Raw genomic sequence first — 6,531 nt, 5'->3', positions numbered from 1 at the left:
ACTGGGGCATGAGACTGGGACAAGAGACTGGAGCAAGAGACTGGAGCAAGAGACTGGAGCAAGAGACTGGAGCAAGAGACTGGAGCAAGAGACTGGGACAAGAGACTGGAGCAAGAGACTGGGACAAGAGACTGGGGCAAGAGACTGGGACAAGAGACTGGGACAGGAGACTGGGACAAGAGACTGGGACAAGAGACTGGGGCAAGAGACTGGAGCAAGAGACTGGGACAAGAGACTGGGACCAGAGACTGGGGCAAGAGACTGGAGCAAGAGACTGGGACAAGAGACTGGAGCAAGAGACTGGAGCAAGAGACTGGAGCAAGAGACTGGGGCAGGAGACTGGGGCAGGAGACTGGGAGAAGACTCTGGGGCAAGACTCTTGGGCAAAAGACTGGGGCAAGAGACTGGGACAAGAGACTGGGGCAAGAGACTGGAGCAAGAGACTGGAGCAAGAGACTGGAGCAAGAGACTGGGGCAGGAGACTGGGAGAAGACTCTGGGGCAAGACTCTTGGGCAAAAGACTGGGGCAAGAGACTGGGACAAGAGACTGGGGCAAGAGACTGGGACAGGAGACTGGGGCAAGAGACTGGGACAGGAGACTGGGACAGGAGACTGGGGCAAGAGACTGGGACAGGAGACTGGGGCAAGAGACTGGGGCAAGAGACTAGGACAAGACTCGGGGACAAGAGACTGGGAGAAAACAAGACTCTGGGAATTGTATACCGCCATTTGCATTTTTCTGACTTATTCAATATTTGAGTCTCATAGATGCCGTGTCGGCCCATGGCGGCACTGTGGTTTTTTTAGTCTAGCTCTCCATGCTGCAGTCCTCCACCGGCTCCAATAGCTCTCTGCTTGTGGACTTTGTAGCAGGACCTCTCTTTGCTGAACACATCACTCATGTTCGGTTGAACGGTGTAACAGGACAGCAAGTGAGGTCATAACAATGTGCTCAAGGACAACAATGTCTGGAACATAAAGATGTGCTTCCCACCCCGAACTGTTCCATGGGTGTAGGCCTATAACATAACGACATAGCCCTAAAACATGACCCCATAGGCCTACAACATGATCCCATAGGCCTACAACATGGCCACATAGGCCTACAACATGATCCCATAGGCCTACAACATGGCCACATAGTCCTACAACATGACCCATAGGCATACAACATGAACACATAGCCTACCCTACAACATGATCCCATAGGCCTACAACATGGCCACATAGTCCTACAACATGACCCATAGGCATACAACATGAACACATAGCCTACCCTACAACATGATCCCATAGGCCTACAACATGGTCACAAAGGTGTAAGCCTACAACATGACCACATGTTGACGCCAGTGATCCCTACCGTCCCACACTCCAGCCTCCACTCTAGTCTCCCCTAGGGAGTTATTAGAATATAGATCACATTTGCATATCATCCTGAGGGCTGGGGGGGAGGGGCCTCGTATTCATGTTGAGCTGTCAATCATCAATCCTAGACCCACATTTTGATTAGGATCCTTTACTCTGAAACACTTTGTCGGTTTAATTTATTCAGCATATATATATATTAGAGCTGTCAGTTAAACGCGTTATTAACGGCGTTAACGCAAACCAATTTTAACGGCGTTAATTTTTTTAACGCGCAATTAACACAAATTATTATTATTTTTTTTTTTTTTTTTTTTTTTTTTTTTTTTTTTTTTTGGGCTCAAAACAAAGAAGCAGTAGCCTGACTGGTATGTTCAAGGCATATCTTTGTATGTTCATCGTTTTATTGCATCATAGGCCTTTTTTTTGTACCGTCCTGTTTTGATCAGTATATGCCAATGTTGTTATCAATAAAAAAACATTTGCACAAGGCAAGCCGATGCACTTCTCCATGTTGATAAGAGCATAAAAATGAGAAAAATTAATGGGACAAAGAATTCAAGTGATATTTAGCATCGAAAAAAAATTATGATTAATCGCGATTAATCGTGAGTTAACTATGCCATTAATGTGATTATTAGTCATTAGATATTTTAATCGCTTGACAGCCCTAATATATCTATATATATATATATAGATATATTTATTGTGTTCAGTGATAAGCAACACGGAGTACAGTGAGACGTCCTGGTAAAGTTCAGAATGTCTCCGCTGTTACCTTCTTCCGGATGGAAGCTGATTGGTTGGAGGCCTTCTGCCCTCTAGTGGTGCTCCTCGGTGAAGTAAACTCTGAGTCAAGTCTTCACCGATGTCTTCATCTGTGAGATATTCAGCGGTTTGATCGACAAGAGCGCTGGTGCTAGTATCTCATGAAAAAAATGTTGGGGATGTATTTCACAAATGTATTAAAACAATATTAAACTATAAAACTATTTCACACTTTAAATGAAGAGTGGATTGATTCTGACTGTTCTCTAAGCCTGACTTGGTGGATAATGGGCTGTGCTTGTTCTAGGTTCAAATCAGGAGATGCTGAGATGAATCCCATCGGAAGAGGTCATTTGATCTAGATGCAGTAGATGACCCGAGGCCAGAGAACGCTCTGGAAGGCAGAGCAACGAAAAACAGACTGGCATCCCAAACATTATGGACTACTGCTGGTTCTTTAGGGAAGGATAACCCTCCTACTGCTGTCACACACACACACGCACGCACGCACGCACGCACGCACGCACGCACGCACGCACGCACGCACGCACGCACGCACGCACGCACGCACGCACGCACGCACACACACACACACACACACACTGGTAAACAGACAGAAACACACACACTCACACATACACCAACACAAAATGGTACACATTCATACACAGACGCTCACACACCAACACACAAAACACCCTTACACCCTCAGTCACACACACACACACACACACACACACACATTGACACACACACACACACACACACACACACACTTGTTCACAAACACACACAAACACACCAAACACTATCATGCACAAACAAATAAACAAAAAACACATAACATACACTGGCACAGACAAACCACCACGCATAGACACAAACTCACACACACACACACACACACACACACACACACACACACACACACACACACACACACACACACACACACACACACACACACACACACACACACACACACAAAAACCACCACGCATACACACACATTATTAGAAACCCATACACACACATGCTCTCATATACACGAGGACACAAACTGGTACACAACGCTCGCCTGCCAAACCTCCAGGAACACAACGCTGCAGGTTATTCATCGATCGACCATTCAAATCCCAGCGCATGCTAGTCTTCTCCCACTGCTCGCACTCCGCTGCTCAGTGAGCGGTGAGCAGCAGCACCTGTGGCAGAAGTCTTATTTAAATTATGTCAATATGAATCACGTTCCTCCATTCTGCACACAGTGCCCCTCATATAGAGGGTATGTATTTAATGTATTTATACACCGTATATATCATGTTCTATTCAGTGTTTCTGACTGAGGGCGAGATCAGCAGGTTTCCACAAGCCCAGAACCTCTCTACCTTCTCTGTAGGATTCAGCAGACCAACGTCTCCACCGTAGAGACCTCTCCTGGAGCCAGCCCGCCACTGTTACCCACGGCTCTGATCCTCAGGTCCTCCCCTCAGCAGACCAACGTCTCCACCGTAGAGACCTCTCCTGGAGCCAGCCCGCCACTGTTATCCACGGCTCTGATCCTCAGATCCTCCCCTCCGTATCTGGAGGTCTGCCCCCCCGCTGCCCGTCTCCCAGAGAGAGGCCTCCTGCTGGCCATGGAGGGGACGGGAGACCGACCTCTTGAAAGACCGACATACAGGGAAAGAGGCTATATAGAGGCTATATAGGGGCTATATAGGGGCTGGGGCTTTCACCTGGATAGAGGCTATATAGGGGCTCGGCCTTTCACCTGGATGGAGGCTGTGTAGGGCTGGGCCTTTCACCTGGATAGAGCTGTGTAGGGCTGGGCCTTTCACCTGGATAGAGGCTGTGTAGGGCTGGGCCTTTCACCTGGATGGAGGCTGTGTAGGGCTGGGCCTTTCACCTGGATAGAGGCTGTGTAGGGCTGGGCCTTTCACCTGGATGGAGGCTGTGTAGGGCTGGGCCTTTCACCTGGATAGAGGCTGTGTAGGGCTGGGCCTTTCACCTGGATAGAGGCTGAGCCTTTCACATAATATCGGGCTTCACATAATATCGGGCCCGATATAAAATTGGCAATTACTAAGTGCATATAACTTTTTCATTATGAGATTTAATGGTAATTAAGTTGTTGAGGGTTTCATGACATCATCTTCTTAAATCAGTCATAAAAATAGTATTTTAGAAAACAGCCTCCAAATTTCCATTAATTTAGATTCATCTCAAGGTTTGGTTACATGAAGACCAATGACGTATGAAAGGCCACTCCTTATTAGGAGACAAGACCACTCCTTATTAGGAGACTAGACCACTCCTTATTAGGAGACTAGACTAGACCACTCCTTATTAGGAGACAAGACCACTCCTTATTAGGAGACTAGACTAGACCACTCCTTATTAGGAGACAAGACCACTCCTTATTAGGAGACTAGACCACTCCTTATTAGGAGACTAGACTAGACCACTCCTTATTAGGAGACTAGACTAGACCACTCCTTATTAGGAGACTAGACCACTCCTTATTAGGAGACTAGACTAGACCACTCCTTATTAGGAGACAAGACCACTCCTTATTAGGAGACTAGACTAGACCACTCCTTATTAGGAGACTAGACCAGTCCTTATTAGGAGACTAGACCAGTCCTTATTAGGAGACTAGACTAGACCACTCCTTATGAGTAGACTAGACCACTCCTTATTAGGAGACAAGACCACTCCTTATTAGGAGACTAGACCACTCCTTATTAGGAGACTAGACCACTCCTTATTAGGAGACTAGACTAGACCACTCCTTATTAGGAGACTAGACCACTCCTTATTAGGAGACTAGACCACTCCTTATTAGGAGACTAGACCAGTCCTTATTAGGAGATTAGACTAGACCACTCCTTATTAGGAGACTAGACCACTCCTCATTAGGAGACTAGACTAGACCACTCCTAAGTAGGAGACTAGACAACTCCTTATAAGGAGACTAGACCGCTCCTTATTAGGAGACTGGACCGCTCCTTATTAGGAGACTGGACCACTCCTTATTAGGAGACTAGACCACTCCTTATTAGGGGACTAGACCACTCCTTATTAGGAGACTAGACTAAACCACTCCTTATAAGGAGACCCAGGCACTGTGTGTGTGTAGTGGTCTATGAGGCGGTTTGTGTGGTGTTGTGTGTGTAGTGGTGTGTGTAGTGGTCTAGGAGGTGTGTGTAGTGGTCTAGGAGGTGTGTGTGTGGTGGTCCGGGAGGCGCTGATAGGAGCGGGGAGCCCTCTCCTCCCTGGGAGAAGCTCCGGTGTTCCTGGTGAATGACTGGAGGCCGTTCGGGCGGTCCAGGAGCCGCTGAATACATAAGAGGCTCCAGCTGCCCTCCCCCACCCTGCAGCCTCACGCACATCAAGAAGAACACATCCAACACAACGTTTAGCACCAGACCTTGGATCCAGGGCTGCATTTAGGACCCTGCTCTGTGCACACACCCCCCTGGATGAGAGAGAGAGAGAGAGAGAGAGAGAGAGAGAGAGAGAGAGAGAGAGAGAGAGAGAGAGAGAGAGAGAGAGAGAGAGAGAGAGGGGGGGGGGGGTCAAAGACACCTTAAGACAAAACATCTGCCATTTCCGAGAATCATGGTGAATAAATTGCATAATGAATCGTTTTCATAATCCATAATATAAATGGTCCTGAAGGGTCTCAGAGCTGGCGTTGGGTGAAACCTCCATCGCCCATTTAACTGCTGTGGAGTCATGACTGAAACGACTGACGCAGTTCCGTCTCCAGTAGCTTTGTTACTCCCCCACAATATTAACCATAAGAGATTTAAAGGTGAATCAATCCAAATTAGCCATACAGGATGCACTCATGCACTCACAGAGGTTTTCAAATGTTCACTCTATCTGTCATGTCGACGCAATTTATTGGAAACTCTTTGTTCATGAAGGAAGAAGGGTTAATGTGACATCTAGTGGTCAGAATTATGCTTACATTGGGATGAAAATCATTATAACGTGATCTGAAAAGCTTGTAAGCTTTGTATTGTCAAATGCAAACGTTTGAATTCAATAGATTCTCTATTAAGTAACCTTTAGATAAATTGTGTATTTTTAGACATAGGCCCCGCACCAAGGCGAAGTAAAACAAGTCAAAACGCTTTTTCGCAAACATTTTTCCTACACCTCAGAAAAATCATTTAAATTTTTGAATATTTATGCTTTTGTAAATTAGGCTTTTAAATAATCGAAAATATCAAGCATTGAGTCTGTGTCCATAGCGCTCATGTCATTAATACAACAGATAAAAACAGAAAAAAACACTGATTTAATTTTCACATTGATTTCAGATCTTTTTAATGTATACCTTAAACACCTCTGATTTCAATTCTATACTCACAAATGTGTCCCCCAAAT

This window comes from Gadus chalcogrammus, chromosome 20 (assembly GCF_026213295.1).
Source record: "Gadus chalcogrammus isolate NIFS_2021 chromosome 20, NIFS_Gcha_1.0, whole genome shotgun sequence".
Classification (NCBI taxonomy): Eukaryota; Metazoa; Chordata; class Actinopteri; order Gadiformes; family Gadidae; genus Gadus; species Gadus chalcogrammus.
This window is presented reverse-complemented; position numbering follows the sequence as displayed.